Consider the following 22,376-nt stretch of genomic DNA (forward strand, 5'->3'; position numbering starts at 1 on the left):
CCCGCTGACTGCCCTCTGTGAACGGTGCCACAGATTGTATGGGTGTCCCCCCCCAGGGCACCCCCCAGGTGTCCTCTGGCCCCAACCGACCCATCAGCGGCATGGGCATGCTCCAGCGCAACCAGTGCCATCCTGTTGTTTCGGATAAGTGTATATTTGGAATGTAATGTGTGTATGCGGCTGCACAGCCTCCCGAGTGTCAATCACGGACCTGGCTGATCGCATACCATTTCTCATTGGAATGGAACATGTTCCATGTGGCACTGGTGCTAGCCCCTTCACAGTCACTGAATTGGTCCACGTGGGGCGTTAGTTTTGCTGTCGTGGAAGTCCACGCATCCTGCTGTGGAGTCAACACCTAGGGCGGGATTTCCTGTTCCCTGACGCCTATTTCGTCATTGCAATTGGACAGAGAATCCCTTTTTACGTTGGAATCATGGGGTGACGCCTTTTTTTCCAGGCGCTGCCGCTCCAAAACAGCGTAATTGAAAAGTACGCCACACACCATTGCGAGGGCCTCAGGCCTTCACATGAAGGCCCTTCTCTGATGCTCCGCCCCAGATGCGGCGAGTTCCTGCCTGGGCGGTTGACGTGTGATCTCAGCAGTCGGGAACCTGGGTTGGCGGCTGTGAATTGTGTCCAGCACCGCTGCAGTTGGGCGGGAGCCATGCCGCTAGCTGGGGGAAGCGGAGGGGGGGGGCTTCGGCATGGGCTGAGGGGATTGGTGGGGCGTGGCCAGGGGGAGGCCGGGGGTGTCCATGGGGGCACTATTTGGCAGGTTGGATCCGCGCACCGCCAGCTCCATGTTGTACGGTGCGACCGCTGCAGGTCGTCACCGTGCGCAAGGGCGGCCACGAACCCGGCAATTCTCCGGCCATTTTGTCCTGGGTGCCAGGATTTTACATGCCGCGGCTGCTAACTCTTCACCGGTCGGAGGATCGATGCTGGGTTGGCACCACGTTTCCCCACCTGAAAAGTCACGGATCCTCCAAATCGGAGAATCCAGCCCTTAGTCTCAGGAACGGAGAATCCCGCCAATGGAACTAAGTTTAAAATGCTGTCTGAAATGTTTCCAGACCCCACGCCCCACCAATCCCCTCAGCCCATGCCGAAGACCCCCGCTTCCTCCAGATTCTCAGGGTGGACACCACTGCTGAATTAGAGGGAAATCTTGCCAGAGAGAATAGCAGTGATGCAGTTACTAACGAACCGAGGCTAGAACCCTTACAGACAGTCACCTCCATTTACGCCAACATGGATGGAACCCGGATGACTAAACACCTCAGTACCTTCTCAATATTGGCTGCCCAATAATAAAATAATAAATTGTGTAAAGCCAACCATCCTGATTGCATAGGTTTCTGGAGGAATGACATACGGATCCTTGGAGTCCAAATAATAGAGGACACTAATTTATTAATTTTGACAAAGAAGTAGTATAATTAAATTTATGAAGCGAGGCCCAATTGTGGGCTATCCGGGTTCCCAGATAATGAAAGTTAGATCTGGGAAAGTGGAAAGGTAACACCCCCAGATGGGTTCCCCTCCCTGGGGGTTAACCAAAACGTATTTGCTCTTATCCAAATTCAACTTATACGCAGAGAAGGAGCCAAAGCTCCCAAGCAGCTTCATTATCTCATCCATGTTGGAAACTGAGCCTGTAATATAAAGAAGCAGGTCGTCTGCATACAAGTACACCTTATGCTCCACCCCTCCCCCGATTTATCCTCCTCCATTTACTGGGAGATTCAAGTGCTATGGCAAGCGGTTCTATTGCCAGAGCAAATAGGAGCAGAGACAACGGACATCCCTACCTATGCATTGCGCCCCTATTCAACGGAAAATAGGCCAAATTCAAAGCATTTGTGCGAACACTATCAGTGGGGGCCCAATACAATAAACAAACAAAGATGTTTGGGAAGGACAATAGTCCAATTCAACTGGACTATTGTCACCATTTCTAATTCAGTAAAGACATAAGCAAAGCACTTATTCAGTACCTCTGCCATACCCTCCGCTTCAGTGAGCAACTTACCCTGCTTGCCCCTTATGGGTCCCACTCCATCCTTCCTAATATTTTGCTTTGCTAATATTTTACTAGTAATATGTTTGAAGAACATGTTACTATTTGTTTTATTGCAATTTGCCATCCTTTCTTCATTATTCCCCTTAGTCTTCCCTATTTCAGCCTTAGCCTCTCTCCTGCATTTGAGATAATCTTTCTGATTTCTATTCTATTATTATTCCGGCATGTATATGGTACCTCCTTTTTTCTTCCTTATTTTCTCCTCAATAACCTTAGTCATAGAGTGTTATAGCTTTGGATACACCATCTTTATTTCTCATGGGTATGTACCTAGCTTGCACCCTATTGATCTTTCCTATGAAAGTCTCCCATTTTTCATCCATTTTATCCCCCAAAATGCATTTCCAATCAACCTGCTCCAGTTCAACTTTTATAATTGCCCCTTTCCAGTCCGGGATCTTAAACCGTGACTGAATTTTATCCTTTTTCAGCTTAATATTGAACCTTATAATATTATGATTGCTATTTCTCAGCTGCTCCCCAACTCTAACATTCTCCACCTGACCTGCCTCATTTCCTAGACTAGATCCAGCACATCTTCCTCCCTGGTAGGACTGGAAATGTACTGTTCCATAAAGTTCTCCTGCACACACAGTAGGAATTTCTCCTCTACCATGCCCCTTATCCCAGTCTACCTTAGGGCAATTGAAACCCCCAACTATCACAACCCTACTTGTCATGCAGATTTCCATAATCTGTCTACAAATGTCCTCTCCCCACTATTTGGAGGTTTATATTAAATATCCAACAAAGTAACCACTCCCTTCCTGTTTCTCACCTCCAACCATATAGATTCTAATTCAGGAACTGAATCTTATTCAAGGGCTATGATACTATCTTTGACCGACTGCTTTTTGCCCACTCTATTACTTCTAAAAACCGTATAACCCGGAATGTTAAGTATCCAGCCCTATTCTGACTTGAGTCACGTTTCTGTTAATGCAACATTGTCATATTCCTCGAGAGCAATTTCTGTTTCAAGTTCCACAATTTTGTTCACTATACTCCGTGCATTTACATCCATACAACAAAACTCTGCTCTTATCTCTTTCTTGCCCTTTGGGAGGCGACCATTTTTTTGTTCACTGTCAACACTCAAACCTTCCCCCACGTTCTTTTCCCTATTCCCCATCTTCTCTCTTTTTCCCTCACTGGTACTTCTAAAACTAGGCCCATTAGTCAACCCACCTCCCTGCCTTAGGCCAGTGCCTAGGTTGATGCTGGGTGATATATCCGGTTTAATTCCTTTTTGTCACCTTCATGGCGGTTTGATACAATTGAGTGATTTGCTGGGCCATCTCGGGGCGCAATCAAGAGTCAACCACACTGCTGTAGGTCTGGAGTCACATGTACGACAGACCAGGTAGATCTCCTTCCCGAAAGAGCATTAGTGAAGCAGATGGGATTTTATGACAATTGACAATGGCTTCATATTACTGAGACTAGCTTTTTAATTCCAAGTTAATTAAGTGTATTTAAATTCCACCAGATGCTGTGGTGGGATTTGATCCCATGTCCCCCGCATTAGTCTGGGCCTCTCGATTACTAGTTTGGTGACATACTACTAATGTCACCATCTCCCCCCCCCCCCCCCCCCCCCCCCACCAGTCATCAATGAAAGATAAAAAGGAAGACTTGCATTTAATTTGTGTTTTTCATGACCTCTGGACATTTACAGCTAATGAAGTACTTTTGAAGTGTAGTCACTCTTGAAATGTAGGAAACATGGCAGTCAATCTGTTCCCACAAATAGCAATGTGATAATAGCCAGATTATCTTGTTTTTGGGGTGTTGAATGAGGGATAAATATTGGCCAGGACACCGGGGTAATCTCTCTTGCTCTTCTTCAAAATGCTGCGGGATTCTCCGATCGCCGACGCCGAAATCGCGTTTGGCGATTGGCCGGAGAATTCACGTTTACACCAGCATCGGGGGTGGCGCCGTTTCTGCAATGCTCCACCCCCCCCCCCCCCACCCCCCATAAACGGTGTAATCGAGGAGTACGCCACACGCCGTATGGACGGCCTCAGGACGTCACCTGAGGCCCTCCCCCGATGCTCCGCACCCGATGGGCCAAGTCCCCGACGGGTTCGCTTGCGTGTGCTCACACTGTCCAGCACTGCCACCGTCGGGGGAGAGCCATTCTGCTGGCAGGGGGTGTTTTGGCAGGGGCTGGGGGAGGGGGGGGGGGGTGGCGGTCCGGGGGTGCCGAGGGGGTGACAGGGAGGCAGTTTTTGGCAGGCCAGGACTACGCATGGCCGGCGTCTTGTTGCAGGGCATGGCCACCGCAGGCTGCCGGTGTGCGCATACACGGCCACGGACCCGGCCATTCTGCGGCCGTATCCACAGGGGCTTTACGCTCGGGTTGGAGGATGAGGATCGGTGCGGGGGCGCTGACGGCCTTCTGGTTGTAAGACCAGATGGATCCTGTGGACGTAGCCGCAGGATTGGAGAAACCAGCCTGGGATCTTTCACACCTACCCAAACAAGTAGATGGAGCATTGGACTTTCATCTCATCCAGAAATACAGCAAATCTGACAGTGCAACTCTCCCTCACTGATGCGCAACCTTAATTTTTGTGCTCAGGTCATGGAGTGGGGATTGAATCTAGAATTCATAGAATCCCTACAGTGCAGATGGAGGCCATTCAGCCCATCAGGTCTGTACCGATCCTCCAAAAGAGCCCACTACCTAGGCCCACTCCTCAGCCCTATCCCCATAACCCCACGCATTGATGATGACCAATCCACCTAACCTGCACATCTTTGGAATGTGGGAGGAAACCGGAACACCCGGAGGAAGCCGACGAGTAGAACAGGCAAACTCCACACATACAGTTATCCAAGGTGGGGATCGAACCTGGATTGTTGGTGCTGTGAGGCAGCAGTGCTAACCACTGTGCCACCCTGCCAGTGATTCCAACGTGTGAATGCTACCAACAGAACCAATTTAACCAGAGTCAGTTGGGGTATGCGGATTTACAACAGTGTCCGGGTTATAAAATGTTAAAATGTACCTGGGATCCTTTGGTTGCAAAGTAGGACTTCAGGCATGAGCAGAATTGGATTTAGGTTAGAATTAGAATGAGGCTTGCCTGTAAAGTCTTGAAGGAAACTGTTCCTCAGTTAGTATGGCGAAGAGGGGGAGAGAAAATTGAGCTTAGGTGTGATATATATTTTGCAAATAGACAGGAACACTTTTTATGCATTTGTTACATTTAACCCCCAATAGATTACATTCAAATCCCCAATATTCAAACACGTCATAAGCGTCTGCCACATTTGGTAAAATGTACATCACTAGTTTCCAGGCCAAAACCTCCGAGGCCTTGCACAACACCACCAACCTCCCGAACAATTAACTTTCGAAAGTGAAGGCTGGCACGGTGGCTCAGTGGTTAGCACTGCTGCCTCACGCGCCAAGGACCCGGGTTTGATCCCGGCAACGGTCACTGTCCGTGTGGAGTTTGCACATTCGCCCCATGTCTGCTTGGGTCCCATTCCCACAACGCAAAGATGTGCAGGCTAGGTGGATTGGCCACACTAGAAATTGCCCCTTAATTGGAAAAAATAAAAATAAATATTTTGAAAATGAATCCAGTAAAACTGTCCCACTCTCAGCCAACAGTTAAAAGTTGTCAAGCTCTAGGGTAGTTGTAATCCGTAGCATCCCACTGTTCTGTTTCTGCAACACCCTGTTCCTTCAGCGCTGCTCGCTGGATACACACACTCCACCTGCGCATCTCTCGTGAGACCTGAACACTCATCAGAACACCCAGGAGCTGTCTGATTGGTTGAAATCACAGATCTTCGGTAACCGCCATTTTTGATTAACCGATTGAGAATCGCTGCTGTGTCAATCTGGAAGCTGTAATCTCTGTGATCCGCTTGCAGCTCTCAGCCAGGATTCTCAAAGCTTCAATTTGACGCTCAGAAGGAAAACTATGGGCTGGATTTTCCGTTTTCAGGACTACGTCCCCAGGCTGTCGTGAAAACTGTGGTCTTTTATGCCAGAAAAACTGATGTCAACAGGCCACAGATTCACTGCCGTGCAGGGGGCTAGCAGGCAGCTGTCGTGGAACTCGCAGCTCCAGCTGCCGTTATGGCCCCCGCACATCTGGGTTTCGCTCCCACAACCCAAAGATGTGCAGAATGGATGGATTGGCCACACTAAATTGCTCCTTAAAAAAAAAAGAAAAACAAAGTCATGCTACAGTTGTATCGAGCCGCACTTGGAATATTTCGCATTTTGGTTGCCACACTACCAGAAGGATGTGGAAGCTTTTGAGGGTGTGCAGAGGAGGTTTACCAGGGTGTTGCCTGCTATGCGGAGAGGCTGAATAGACTCGGGCTGTTCTCATTGGAACGACGGAGGTTGAGGGGAGACCTGATAGGGGCCGACAAGATTATGAAGGGCATGGGTAGAGTGGATGGGTGGGCACTCTTTTCCAGGGTGGAGGGGTCAGTCACTAGGGGGCATAGGTTTAAGGTCCATGTGTCAAAGTTTAGAGAAGATGTGCGAGGCGGGTTATTTACACAGAGGGTGGTGAGCGCCTGGAACGTGCTGCTGGGGGAGGTTGTGGAAGCAGATACATTAATGGCGTTTAAAAGGCATCTCGACAAATACATGGATAGGATGGATATAGAGGTAGACGGCACTAGGAAGTGCTGATGGTTTTGGCCAAGGTTGGTATTATGACCGGTACAGGCTTGGAGGGCTGAAGGGCCTGTTCCTGTGCTGTATTGGTCTTTGTAGTCCTCCATGTAAAAAAAAATCACATGTGACCTTGAGAAATGTTTTCTCCAAAACAATTTTACTCATGAATAAAAGTTCCACCCTCCAGAAGGGATAATGGTGAAATTTTATCAGTTGTATTCGCTGCCAAGGTGATAAATGGGAGAAGCCCTACCTCTCTGTAACGTTCCAGGCGAGGGACCACAAGGAAGAGATGACGGTTAGAAAACTCAATATTTATTTAATCAAGTAATACAACTTCGACTCTCCAAAGTGTCTCCTTCCCAGCCCACAGTTGGACCTGGTTTTTAATGTCACATGGAACCCTTGCTGAGGGTGTAGCTCTGCACCCTCATCTGGGGAAATCATATTCAGGTGAGGTCACGGGGACCCTCCTGTTGCAGACCCCGTGTCCTCCGGTCACGTTATAACACCCCACCCCACCCCAAGTCAGGTCATCTTCCATTTTGATGGCTGGAGGGGAAAAATCCTTCACCCTCTTTGCTCGGGGCTATTTTTCAAGCGCCCATTGGCCTGGGCACGGTGGGGTGTAACGGACCGGCGAGTGACATTTTCGGGCTGAACACCTGAGTGGGTCCACGGTGTGGGGTTTGTTGCCCCCACCACCCCCCCCCCCCCCCCCCCCCCCCCATTGGATCCGTTGCGACCTCCATTGGCAACGTCTCCATGTCTGATTCGGGGTCAGATGAGTCGGCTTCCAACATCTCAAGATTGAGGGACGTCCGCCTCACCGGATACCAATGGTGGCTACACTGGCAGAAGGGCCACAACAGTACATGGGGCCTTTTGCTTTCCCTTGAGGACCTGTAACACACCGCGGGGGAAGTGGTCCACGTGCTTATTCGATTACTTTCCCTGCACGCTCACCGAATATGAAACCGGGCTCCATCGTCACACCACTATCCCCTGGATCCACGATGCCCTGTCGGTGAAATTACGGACATCGACCAAGTTGTCTGCGGAGAATCCCCTCACAGCCTGGGTCATAGTGTTCTTGCTTGTCGCAGACCTTCCCTCCAATGTCCGGCAGGAAGGGTCTCAACTGTGTGCGCAGCCGATGACCCATTAAGAACTCTGAAAGTCCGTGAGGCCTGTCGTGAGGCGTGATGCGGTAATAGAAGAGGAGACGAACCAGACAGGTCTCTGGGGAACTGGAGGTCTGATTCCGTATTCCGAACTTAAAGGTCTGTACCACCCGCTCGGCCAACCCATTGGAGGATGGGTGGTAAGGTGTGGTGCACACATGGCGGACCACGTTCATCTTCATGAAAGTCCTGAATTCCGCACTCCGGAAAGCCATGCTGTTGTCTGACACTAACACCTTTGGAAGCCTATGGGTGCTGAAAGTTTGTCAGTTGTACCCAATTGTACCCCGTGATGTCGTTGTGTCATGCGGTGGACCTCCTTCCACTTCGAATGGGCGTCGACAAAGAGTAAGCACCATGGCTCCTTGGAGAGGTCCTGTGAAACCCACATGGAGTCGGAACCACGGTTGGCCTGGCCACTCCTATGGGTGCAATGGAGCTGTGGGGGGGAAGCTTCTGGCTCGGCCACCATACATAATTCGGTGCCAACATTTCATCTTCGAGACCACCGGATGCCCCCAGTGGATGTCTTGCAGGATTTCCCCCTGGCCCTTCTTGGGCGCACCCACCCTGGAGCCCCACAGCAGAACGCCATCTACGACGTTCAGCTCTGCCACCTTTGTGGTGAATACATGCGGATCATCAGGGGAGGCAGTGGTGTACTGGTATTATCACTGGACTAGTCATTTAGATACCCAGAGCTATGCTCTGGCCAATAGGTTTCAATCCCGCCCTGGCTGATGATGAAATTTGGATTTAATAAGAATTAAAAGTCTATAAGGTGACCATGAAACCATTGTCAACTGTGGTAAAAATCCATCTGGTTTACTAATGTCCTTTCGGGAAGGATCTGTCATCCTTACCTGGCGTGGCCTACATGTGACTCCAGATCCACAGCAGTGGTTGACTGTTAAGTGCCCTCAGGGATGGGAAATAAATGCTGGCCCAGTTAGTGACATCCACATCCCAGCAGAGCATGATGTTGCACCCTATATAGTGCTATGTGGCGGATGCTGGCCAACAGTGGATTTGTCTGCATTCTTCCATTTACCTGGGCCGCATGACTGGCAAGGAGCCCATGAAGCGTAACGCCGTAATCACCTCATCCGAGGCTGCGGGTGTCGGCATGCTGGTGGCAGCGGAAGTCGGCTGAGGGCGTCCACATGTGGGATCTTTGCTCCCGGCCCACTCAAAGGCTCTATTTGTGGAGCCAGAAGAAATGGGGCGAGATACTAAATGAGTACTTTGCATCAATATTCAGCAGAGAAGGATTTGCTGGATAATGAGTCTTGGGAAGGGTGTGTAGCTATTCTGGGTCATGTGGATATCAAAACTGGGGAGGAGTTGTCCGTCTTAAAATGTATTAAGGCGGATAAGTCTCCTGGGCCTGATGGGATCTACCCCAGAATACTGAGGAAAGGAAGGAAGAAAATTGCTGGGGCCTTGACAGAAATCTTTGTATCCTCATTGGCTACAGGTGACATCCCAGACGACTGGAGAATAACCAATGCTGTTCCGCTGTTTAAGAAGGAAGAAGGGATAATCCAGGAAATTATAGGCCGGTGAGCCTGATCCCAATCTGATCCCGGAGCAGAGAAGGTGGGAATATTCCTGCAGTCTAATGCCAATCTGATCCTGGAGCAGAGAAGGTGGGAACATTCCTGGAGCCTGATCCCTATCTGATCCCGGAGCAAAGAAGATGGGAAAATTCCTGGAGTCTGATCGCAACCTGATCCCAGAGCAAAGCGGGAAAGAACTTCTGGAATCGATGGTGTCACAGTAATTGGGATTGGCCCATGACTGGTTTAAGAAGTGGTGAATGGCTCTCTGACCTGCCGACTACTTTTTAAACTTGAAGCAATCCTGGGTCTGTTTAACGTTTTGCTTTCCACAGAGCTTTAAAATGATAGCAGCAAATTTCCATAAGTGCCTCAGACACTCCTGCAAAGTTTTTCATATGCATTTTAAACCTCTATGTAGTTCCCATTTAGTTTTACCGTGGCACTGGTGCCAGGGTGCCACTCCCCAAATCTTGCCATCCTGGAGAACAACTTAGTTCAGCCTAGTGGGGGCACCGACCTTGCTGATACCTTGGTATCGGAGATACAAAGGCGCAATTTTGACATTTGACAAATGAAAACAAAAGTTTTTTAAGTGCAGAAGAACTGAGGCTGGAAAGGATAATGGGTATTTCGAGGAACCTTGGTAGGGTTGGCACTGACTCACAGCTGCTGACACTTGCAGGTGGGCACATTGTCTCCCATTTGCATGCTCCATCTTTCTGCAGGAATTGCCCTGCAGATAACCTGCTTTTTCCGATTATTAATTAAGATGTAAAATGATATTGCATTGGTCCTTTGTCAGCCCGTTGGTTTAAAACATGACCTGTGTCATATATCACAAGGACTTATTGATAGTTAGAGGGCGTGAGTATGCACGCTGATAGTTTTGATTGTGCATTACCTGCTGTGTTTGTCCGCAGCAGAAGCAGGGACACAGATGTGCATCCTTCCTGCATGGTACATGGATTAATTTACCACAGGGAGCGCAGTAAATGAATCGTGATGCAATTAAGCGTTCCCTTCATTCAAAATCTAACAGTGCCAGCACAATGGTGCTATTCTTAACTGTTCTGGAGTGGGGAGACTTGGGCAGGTGCAGCTGTTTGCATGCAAGAGGAAACACATGTTGTATGAAAGAAAGAAAGCTTGTGTACACTATATTAAAAAAAACCTTTACAACTGAAATATAATCTTGAGATGTAGCAGCTGATAGAACCAATTTTAGAGGTTGTTAAAGAGTTTATACTACATTAAATGTATTCCCAGGGGTCTAATTTTTCATGGTGATACAGGCCTAACCTTTCCTTTATGGAAAGGTTAATAGGCATCTATATGGAGTTTGGTAAATCACTTGCTGCTGTGCACCATTTCAATAGTGCAAGTCAAGTCATAAAACAGAAATTAGGGGTTATCACATATGCGGTACTGCATATAAAATATACACCTCCTCCTTTATCGTTTTATTATGTTCTATGAACAGTGCACGGCCATTTGACAAGTGAAGCATCGATTTACCCTTCAAGACCTCTCTTTAAGATCTTTGAAAATGGAGGTCGAGCAACAAAACCCCGCATGCTCGTTGCATGAGTGAACTCGGTGTCTTTTCTGGGTTTTTCTTTACAGTAGGGAAGGACTATGCAAAAGATTTGATACCAATAACCAGCTGATTTACATTTTCATTCTGCTGCTCTATGGCACAATCAGCATGGCACGCAAGACTCTGATTTTATGCCTTACGTTTCTCACTGTTGCTGTGTGTTCATAGCCCATAGTAAACTAATCATAGGATAATATCCTGATGATGACGAGCTACAAAGAACCACATTTCTGCATGTCAATCAGAAATCCTTTACTCTAACTTCTAACTACAGAAAGAAAGGATTTGCATTTGCATAACTCAATCCATGCCTAAGGAGGCCCCAAAGTACATGATCTGATACAACTGAGTGGCTTCTGGGCCACTACAAGTCAATTCTATTGGTGTAGAACTGGAGTCATACAAAGGCCATACTGTGATATCCCACCCCCAGAACGCATGGGGATAACTCGGTCGAGCTCCCCGTGTGGCCTGTGGCGTATGAGCTCCCCGCTGAGGGGTGGAGGCCCAACAGTAGGGCTCATTAATTCCCCAAGATGAAAGCCAACCCAAGCAGGAGCTGGCATTTCAGGATGGCTCCGGCTGGGACTTGGCATGTTGCTTGTTTGCTGTATCTCCGAACTGTGAGTAGGAAATAAACTACTTTTGACTTACCTTTTCGGGGCTCCTCATTGACTACAATACAGACCCTAATTAGCCAGTTGGGTTTTCACACAGTCTGACTATTTTATGATCATTTCTTTTACTCCACAAGCTGGCACAGCAGCGGGGTGAGATGCTGGAGGAGGAGAAACATGCGGCCTCACCTGAGGAGGAAGAGGAAATGAAAATCGCTTATTGTCACGAGTAGGCTTCATTGAAGTTACTGTGAAAAGCCCCTAGTCGTCACATTCCGGCGCCTGTCCGGGGAGGCTGGTATGGGAATCGAACCATGCTGCTGGCATGCATGGTCTGCTTTAAAAGCCAGCGATTTAGCTGAGTGAGCTAAACCAGCCCCTGGAGGTGCCAGACCAGGAGGAGCTGGAGGATGAGCCTGGCGAGGAGGCACAGGAGATGCCAGAGGATGGAGGACAGATGGCGGCAAGGGTCTGGCATGCTCAGGGAGACCCCATCCTGTTCTGATTCTCATTGGACGAGGCTCTGTCCATCACCCCCTTCACCACCCAATCCCTCCTTCCTCCAATTCCCCTCCCCCCAATTCTTCCTACCCCCATTCCCGTTATTCCCACCTGTTTCCCTCCTTCACCCCCCTCAGTTCCCAACCCTTCCCCAACCTTCTCCCTCCCCCACTACCCTGTTCCATCCTCCAAGTGCAGGGCTCACACCCACCCTCTGTACGGGGTCTGCACTGGGGCCGTTTGATCTTGGACCACTGTGCCTGGGGGGGGGGGGGCGGGGAATGGGGGGAGTAGGGTGTAACATGGGATAGGGGTGCAGGCAAGCCCGCTGTGAAGATTAACATGACAGAGGATTGACACGTATCAAGTGAAACATGTTTTAATTGTGAACGTTTAACATTTCCATTCCCCCCAGCTACAGGTAGTGCCCCCCCCTCCCGTTTCCCCCCCGTCCAGTGCCTAATCAGTGATCCTCTCTCTTCTCAATCTTTTTGCCAAGTCTAGTCCCCAGGATGCACATCGAAGGTGGAGGTAGCATACTCCAGAGGCCTTGAGTCATCTATCTCTGCCAGCCCTGGCGGCTCCTCATTGTCTGCACCATGGTGTCAATGCCCTCAGTGATGGTCCTCAGTGACTGGGCAATGCTCTGCAGTGCCCGGGCAATGTTCACCTGCGTCTGGGACATGTCCCTCAGCACCTGGGAAATGATGCCGAGGCCCTCAGCCATGGTCGGCACAGACTGAGCCATGCCTTGGTCACGACCACTGAAGACGCGGACATTGTGCTCTAGGCTTTCCACTGCGGTCACCACCCTAGCAATGTTGGCCTCATCGCCTGCGCCTGTAGCCTTTGGGACTCCCCCAATCAGCTATGCACTCGCTTGTATATCACTGCATCCCCTCCTGAACTTCACGGCTGTTCCTGTCATCTGCATCAGCACTGGGAGAACCTTGTCCAGAGGCTCGACATTTGACTGGCACCCAGCTGAGTCCTGGGATCCAGCAGACCTCTGACTGCTGACTCCCCTGGACATTGCTGCCTCCACCTGATGTGCGTCAGCAACTGTGTGGAGCTCACAAGATTGTGCCCCAGAAGCCTGTCCACTCGTGTCTCCCTCCGAGGTCTGTGTCTGCTTCAGTGCAGAATGGTGGTCTCTGCCGAGTTCATCTCCAAGGTGGTCTCTTGGGTTGCAGGAGGGGGGTTGCTCGGCCCCAGGTGGAAATACTGTGAGGCAATGAACATGTGGTCAGTGAGAGGGAAGGATTATTTTGTCTGACCTGAACAACTCACGAGACAGGTTATCTGGGTGAAGGGCCAATGGATCCTCATCCGTGAGGCACAGGCCAACCTTGCTGTTAGTGACTACTCTCTCCTCGGCCAACCCCCGACATCCAGGGCCTGTTCCTCATGGGGGGAGAGGTCTTGGCCTTTTCCCGTTTATTAAAGGCTATCTTCTCTGCGGAGACAAAGAGCGGTCATTGTGAGTTGCATGCCTAATGGGTCGGGGGGGGGGGGGGGGGGGGGGGGGGGGGGGAGAATCTGCAGCAGATGACGTGTGGGCACCTCACCTGGACATGAAGGGGTTGTACTGGAGGGTGCCAGTGCGCTCTGATTCACCAGACGCACATCTCAGCGTCTTGCCACTAACAAGGGGGAGAGGATATGAGGTGTCAGCCAGTGATTGGGACAGTCTAGGGGAAATATGAGGGGTGTAGGCAGAACTGATGCCAGGAGAGAGATGGTAACTTACCCTTGCAGCTTGGTGGAGGTCGTTGGTCTTCTTCCAGGACGGCAGCCCTCCTTGTCATTCTGCCCACACTGACAGCTGCAGCCACTACCTCTGCGTGGTTTTGGTGACCCTTCTGCTGGTCCTCCAACCCCCCCCCCCTCAGGAGAACAGGATGCCTCCTCTCAAATTCACAGCATCGAGGATCCTGGCCAGGTTGGCGTCCCCAACACGAGGAGCAGGTCTGTCTGCGCGCTGCCATGCTTACGTGTTGACTTGAGTGAGTGGTGAGGGAGCGTTTAAAGCAGCTCCCCATTGTTAGCGGCGAGATGCTGAGGTGGGCGTCTGGCGAACCCGACGGCGGGACAGCCAGTAATGGCGAGAAGTTTGCGGGGGCTCATTTCCGACACTAAGTGCTGCTAAATTTGTGCCGCGATCTCACCAAAGCGGCTGTCGCAAAACGCCCCTTCAATCACGCTCAAAATGACACCTAAACATTTTTCTGTTGCATCGTGCCCAATGTTTTTGTCCATATTAGTTGAGCGATATATGTTGGTCAGGGCAGGGGAGTATTTTCCTGTTCTTCTTTAAATTTTACAATTGGAGGTTTTGCAGTCATCTCCTGCCATTTGCCACCCCCTCTATTGCAAACTTGTTTACCCACGAGAATGTGCATGGACACCAAATCACCGTTTATGAGTGCAAAACTTTGCACATTGATGATTTAGACTCTCTTGTTAAACTGTTAAACTCTCACCACTCCCACGTCTCTCCCTTGTAGAAAGTGTGCATTGGCCTACACTGTCTGTACACGTCTGCAAGCTCACTGTTTGTGACTTCACCCAATGTGGAATTTCCCAGGAATGGAACCCCACACATGATGGGAATTGACTGTAAATTCGTCTGAGAGGGTAAACAGGACCTCGGTTTAATATCCCACCCAAAAGATGATGGGGAAAGATTTACCACCCCGTTTTGGTGGGTAAGGAATGGGGGAGGGGGCAGAGAACTGAACAGGAGACCCAAAAAGACGTTGAAGCCGGCAGGATTTCTCTGCTCAATTATCAAGCCCCCCACCCCTGCCTCACCAATGACTGACACCCATTTACATCAAATTTACAATGCAGGTCAGGCGTTTAAGCCTGATTGACCCCCCACTTTGGATTGTCCATTGTGAACCATGACAGGTCCCTCATCACATGAATCTGACGAACAGAACCCAATGGAGGTGCATAGGTGAGTACAGTCCCCAAGTTGGGCGGGTCATGCCTGGGTAGCACCCTGGCACTGCCTAGGCACTGTCCCTGGCAATGCCTGCAGCATTGCCCCGTCACTGCTCCAGTGGCATATCTCCTGGCACTGCCCTCTGGTACTGCCACAGAATTGCCCAGGCACTGCCCAGGCACTTTCCCCTAGTATTGCCACTGGCACTGTCCCCTGGCACTGCCTAGGTACTGCTCCATGGCACTGCCCAGGCACTTTCCTCTGGTATTGCCACTGGTACTGCTCCATGGCACTGCCCAGGCGCTGCCAACTGGTACTGCCCCAGGGATCTGTGCCTAGGCAGTGCCAGGAGAGTGCCATGGGGCAGTAGCCTGGTGCAGCGCCTGTGATGAGAGTTCTGTGAAGTGGGGGTGGCTTCTATGTCTGGAGCGGGGAGCTCTGTGGTGGAGGTGGTTCCTTTTCAGTATGAGGGAGTCTGCGTCTGGGGGGGCACTGTGCTGGGAGGGGAGGTTCCGTTTCCATGGAGACATGGTATTTTCTTCTTTTTTTTAACATCGGTTTGCCCTTTTAAAAGGTTGGCCCGATTTTTTTCAGGGCCTACCTTGCTGGGGCAGGCTTATTTAGAGTCCACACTGCCAGTGTGTCGTTGTGGGTCCCACCCCCCGGGTCCCCCCCCCCCCCCCCCCCCCACCCCCCCGGTTTATTTTGACTGAGTGTCGAAGAATATGGTAGGAAATGGCGCAGCCAACGGGCGACACCTCACTTTTCCCACTTCTCCAGTTGTCACTTCGTCAAAATCAGAAAATTCCACCCGACACCTTTGCCAATGCTGGAAAGATCAGGCTGGATAATGTATTGAAGACCCTGGAGAGGGGCTTCAACCCAAAGATTTCTGACTCAGAGGCTAGATTAGTACCAATTAGCTAAGGCTGACACCTAGAAATATTACACTCAATTACATATAGATTAGCAAATGACTTGAAATATGTTTTAGCACAAATGAAGCCGAGACATAATGTAACAAATTAACAAGCTCAAAATATTCATTAACATTACCCAGATCTCTTAATTATGCCAGAGCTTTTTGAAAGATTAAAAGCCCTGTGTTAATCTGGGTGATATGCACAATTACATTTCCTTTATTGCAACAAAGGGATAATTGGCTTGTTGGTTCTTTTACTCGACAATCATCAATTGTGGCTTTTGTATAATCTATAAGGAACAAGGATACGGCCAGATTACAGTGAAGGTTACTTGATGGTAACAGAAGATAAGGGTCGAGATTCTCCGTTCCAGAGTCGAAGTGCTCCTGCCAGCGGAAAATCGGGATTGTGTTCTACTGGGGCTGGGAGAGCGCCAGGGTGGGATTTTCAGGATTTGACTATGCAACAATATGTATAATGTCAAGCACGCTGGTTTCTCTGCAGTTACTGGGGTCGGGCCCCATTTTTAACAGACACCCCAATCCCAGCTTCCAGAGACATGCAGCGGGATTCTCCGTCGGTGTGATTCTCCATTTTGCCGGCGCCCGGGGGTTTCCCGACGGCGTGGGGCTGCCCCACAATGGGAAACTCCATTGACCGGCCGGCGTAACGGAGAATTCCGCTGGTGAGTCGGGGCTGAAAGGTGGCGTGGCAGGGCGGAGAATCCAGCCGAGGCTCTCTCCCCCAATAATGCAAATGTTTGCCCCCCCCCCCCCCCCCCCCGCCCTCCCCCCCCGCTGACAACGGGAGCACTACAAGCCCCGATCAAGGAGGGGCATCCTCCCTCCTACCAGGAGACTAAAGGATCACCTCCACACAACACACATGCATGAGGGTGACACAAACCCATACCACCCCTCAGCCTCCCTTCAGCTACCCCTCTTTCAGGCAACCCTTTCTGTCACCCCTCCCCCCAGGCCACCACTTTAGTCCGTGCATACTGGCATTGCCAACGGTGCACTTCCCTAGCACCATGGCACTGGCACATTGGCAGTGACTCCTTAGCATATCATGATGAACCCCAGTGGGGTCAAGGGGGTCAGCCCATTGCTTATGTGTCCCTCTGCAGCTACCAGGCTGCAGTGGGAGATTCGCTCAACCATCCTGGGAGTTGGGTGGGCTGGGGCTGTGGGTAAGATGTTGACCCCAGGCGCCCCCCCCTGGATGGGGGTCCCTTGTCTGGACTGTCCCTTCTAGCTCTGGGCAACCTGAAGACCACTCTTGGCATGGTGATCTAAGGCAAGGTCTTCATCCTTGTTTGGCCTGTTTAAACTCTGAAGTGGCCTTCTCACTCTGAATGCCCTGCCTGACAGCTGATGAGCAGACCAGACAGTTCAATGAAGAATCAAACCACATCTGCTCCCTCAGCACTATGCCTTTGAAACTGCTGCTTTTTGAAGTGTCAGAGCCTTCCTAGAAAGCCCTGAACACTTGAAAAGGTTTAAAATTCCCTGAGATCCTTTGAAATGCTAAGCATTCGTTCAATTCCACAGTGCGAAGTGGAAAATCTTTAAACAAAGGTTTCAACTGTACCTCGAATCTACAGATCTGGAAGCTGCTTCAGACGCCAGGAAGATTGCTCTCTTCCTCTCCACGGCCAGGGACCACGTCATCCATATCATCAACTCCCTCACATTCGCTGAAGGTGAGGACAAGTCCAAGTTCAAGACAGTCCTGCTCAAATTCGACAGTCACTGTGACATTGAGGTAAGCGAACGTTTTGAGCGATACGTCGTTCAACAGCGGCCGGGAGGGTAAGGATAAACTTTTTCAATCTTTCCTCACCCACCTTCGCATCCTCGCGCAGTCCTGCAATTACGGCTCCACCTCCGATTCGATGATCCGCGACCAGATCGTTTTCGGTGTGCACTCGGACCCCCTGCGCTAGCAGCTCCTCAAAGTTAAACAGCTCACCCTTGCTATAGCCATCGAGACCTGCGTTCTGCATGAACACGCCAGTAACCGATACTCAGCAGAGATGGCGCGGCAAGGCCCCCACGAGGCAGAGCAGGTGCAGGCCATAAAACAGCTCCAGAGCCTGGATGAGGGCGGCCATTTCGCACGCTTTTCACGGGCTCCCACGCATGCACTCACTGACCGAGGGGACGGCGAGGCCGAAGAGCGAGCTGCGCAGGCGCGCACTACGTACGACCGCACCACGCATGCGTGGTGGCGCACCGAAAGTTCTGACGTCACGACGTGCAACAACTGTGGCTCTGCCCACTTAAAGCGGCAATGTCCCGCAAAATCCCGACGCTATCCAATGTGGCAAGCTTGGCCACTATGCTGCCTTATGTAGGTCTGCTCAACCAACTACCTCTCGTCGCTCCTACCAGCCGCGCAGGGATGTCCGGACCGTCCAGCCACTGGTCACCGATTCCGACTCTGACATGATGCCGGACCTTGACACCGAGGGTCCCAAAGCACCATTTTGGGTGGGCATCATCACCAAACACAAGGTGCTTCAGAAAACAAAAACCAAGTCCTTCCCAGTACTGAGCATTGATCCGGACGACGAGTGGTGTGCCACCCTCACGGTCAACCAGAATTCGTCGCCCACCACAGAGACTGAATTTATGAACTGCCTTAATTCATGGACTCTCTAAATTCATGAACTGATTATTTCATTACCCTGTTCATTAATTCACTAGTTTGTACATACTGTTATTCTAGTTCTGCTTACATACTGTCTATCTGCACTAGACAGCTTCCCGTGTAAATATGTTAGGAATTCTGTATATAGTCCTGTAAATATGCTCACATATGCCCCACACAGTCAGGAACATTCACATACCACACTATTTATTGCCACATACACACTTTTTTTTTAAAAAGGGGAGATGTCATAATATACACACAAGTATATGATGGTGCATAGACACACTGACTGACACACTGAAAGACCAATCAACACACAGAACACAACAGCCAATCACAGACAGGGCAGGGTCACTATAAAGCCAGAGTGCACTAGTTTTCCCACTGATTCGGGATGCAGCCTCTGAGACAGACCGAGCCTGCAGTCAGGAGCACAAACTTCTACCATGTGCTAGTAATATAGTCTGGTCAGGTTAACCATAGGTCTTCAGTCAACCTAACATAGTGTCGATCCACAGTGCAAGTATGTTTAACAGGTCATAGTTAAATAAAATAGAGTTGTACATCTACAAGTGTTGGTAGCCTGTCTCTTCTACTACTCTGGTAAACGCAGTCATCACAGACCCAGCATACCCAACACATCAGTTAACAGAGTGTCCCTGGGTGGCATGGTGGCACAGTGGCTGGCACTGCTGCCTCAGAGCATCAGGGACCTGGGTACGATTCTGACCTCAGGTAACTGTCTGTGTGGAGTTTGCACGTTCTCCCTGTGTGTCCAGATCCAGCACAACCGGCGCCATATTTTCGCACGTGATTGGTGTGTGTGTGGGGGGTGCATAGTGTATGCGCGGCTGCAGCTTGTCAGCCCTGCGCGTATCCATCACGGACCTGGCGATTCCCGCATCATTTTTTGTGTGTTCTGCGGGTATTCCACACGGCTCCGGTGCGAGCCCCTCACCAGTAGCAGAATCGGTGTGGGTGCAGTGGCCATTTTGCTGACGTGGAACGTCACGGATCTTCCGTTGGAGTCAGCATTTAGCCTCAGAAACAGAGAATCCAGCCCATATTTTTGTCTTCTGATCCGTTCCTCGTTGCCATTTTTCTTTTTGTAAACTGGTGTATCTTTAGACTAACAGTACAAAAGAAATAGATTGCCAAAGCTCGTGGATTTAATTCAAGATCAACAGAGGTTTATTAAATAGGTCTTCACTGTTCATGGTTAGGTACTAAACTAGCAAAAGCCGGGAAGGAGCCGATGGCTTCACACATGTCAGGTGACTTCACTCTTAAAGAGATATTGCACACAATGACAATAATACACATACCACCTCCCTGATTGCCCGACATATCTGCTGCATTGTTAGTTGACAGTGGGTCTCACCACAGAATAGTTTCCCATGTGCCTCCTGTGCACAACCGCAGCACTTTAAATTTTAATTCGAATTACATGGGAACAGGTAAAATGCAAGAGAGCAGAAATGGCTCACGTTCTCAGTTCCACTGTCGGGAACAATGGGTCACGAATAGCATATCGCCCAAACTATTGCTGATTAATAAGAAGCACAAACCCTGCGTTATTTTCTTTCCTCTTTATTATGTGAATGGATAAAGGAATCAGGAATTGATTCCAATCATGAACAGTCAAATTTAACCTCTACTTGGATTCAGCCTCAGTGGTGGCCAAAATAGTGATTTTAAAGATCTAAGGAATGACTTTAAAATAGGACGAGTGAATTATGCTTTCATCCCTAAGCTCTCTCTGCAACAATGGATTCTTTTCACACCCTCACCTTCTGCACTTTCCCGAGGATGTGGCCTTTGCTTCCCACTATTCCTTGTCTCCAAGTTTGGTGACTTCATCAGATTCCAGGTGTATCAGCCAGCTCTACTTCTCGACCTGCTCTGAGGAACCCTCCATGTCAGATTCCTTGTCCGACGTTCAGTTTTGGAATACAGTAGCTATGTTTTCCTCCGGTTTCCTCCCACAGTCCAAATTGGCCAGGATAAATTGCCCTTTATGTCCAAAAAGGTTAGGTTAGGTTATGGGGATAGGGTAGAGGTGTGGGCTTAAGTAGGGTGCTCTTTCCAAGGGCCGGTGCAGATTCGATGGGCCGAATGGCCTCCTTCTGCACTGTAAATTCTATGATTCTATACCTTCTAGGCCTTTTCCCTCCATCTATTTATAAATTTCTACACCCTCGCAACCCACCAATTGGATGCCGCCAATTCAGCCATCTTATGCATGCCAATCTTCCTGCAACTGCAACTCAATGGTGCCCTTTGTTTCTTCAGCTCTCTGGGCCCTATGTCCTTGACTTTCCTCCCTGAACCCCTTGTCTCTCCGCTGCTGTCTCCTCCTTTAGAACTCTCCTTAAAATCCACCTCTTTGACCAAGATTTTGGTTACTTTATTCATTCTTCTTCTTTGACTTAGCAATATGTTTTTGTCTGACTTCTGTGAAGCAATGAGGCATGACTTTCTTAACTGTGCTATATGAATGTAAGCTAACACCTTTGCCTTGCCTGCCTTCAAAAGGCTCCTTACAATATCCTCTTTTGACTGTGCTCTCTTTCCCTTTCTGACCTTTGTCGAATGAGTTTCATCTTCCTATGTTGATTGAGTTAACATTTTTACAATACTGGTGTTTAATCGTCAAATTCTGCACTTTTTGCGCAAAGAATAAGCCCAGCTTTAAACTAGGCTCATTGTAATTTGGAGTGTTACTAAGTAGTTTTTTTATTTTGTGTTCAATCTTGAGGGTTCTATACTCTCAGAAGAATATGTCCCCTTGTGACTTTTGAGGGGCAAGGTTTCACTCAGTCTTATTTACATAGCGGTGGCTTAGCAATGGTGTGCACTGATTGAAGGGGCTGGGAGCGAAGTATTGGCTGGAGCAGGGGGAATTATTTAGATACATGCAGGTTCAAGACTTTGCTAGAAAGGAGATACAGAGCTTCCCAGTAGTGCCGGCTTCCACATTGCTGGAGGACGTGCTGATGACAGGGGGACTGGAGAAGGGGGTAGTATCGGCGGTTTACGGGGCTATTTTGGAAGAGGAGGAAGTGCCGCTGGAGAGATCAAGGCAAAGTGGGAGGAAGAGTTGGGAGAGGGTATGGAAGAGGGGTTCTGGTGTGAGGTGCTCCGGAGGGTGAATGCCTCCACTTCGTGTGCGAGGTTAGGGCTGATACAGCTGAAGGTGGTGTATAGAGCGCACCTTACAAGGGCAAGGATGAGCCGGCTCTTTAAGGGGGTAGAAGATGTGTGTGAACCTTGCGGGGAAGGGGAGGCCTGCAAACCACGTTCATATGTTTTGGTCCTGTCCAAAGCGGAAGGATTACTGGAAGGAGGTTTTTAGGGTAATCTCTAAAGTGATGCACGAGAAACTAGACCTGGGCCCTCGTGAGGCCATATTCGGGGTGTCGGACCAGTCGGGGTTGGAAATGGGCGTGGAGGCAGATGCTGTAGCCTTCACCTCGTTGATCGCCCGAAGGAAGATCCTGTCCGGGTGGAGATCAACCTCTCCACCCTGTGCCCTGACGTGGCGGGGGGACCTTCTGGAATTCTTGATGCTTGAAAAGGTCAAATGTGAACTGAGGGGAAGGATGGAGGGGTTCTACAATCCATGGGCGTTATTCATTATG

This window comes from Scyliorhinus canicula, chromosome 20, assembly GCF_902713615.1.
Source record: "Scyliorhinus canicula chromosome 20, sScyCan1.1, whole genome shotgun sequence".
Taxonomy (NCBI): Eukaryota; Metazoa; Chordata; class Chondrichthyes; order Carcharhiniformes; family Scyliorhinidae; genus Scyliorhinus; species Scyliorhinus canicula.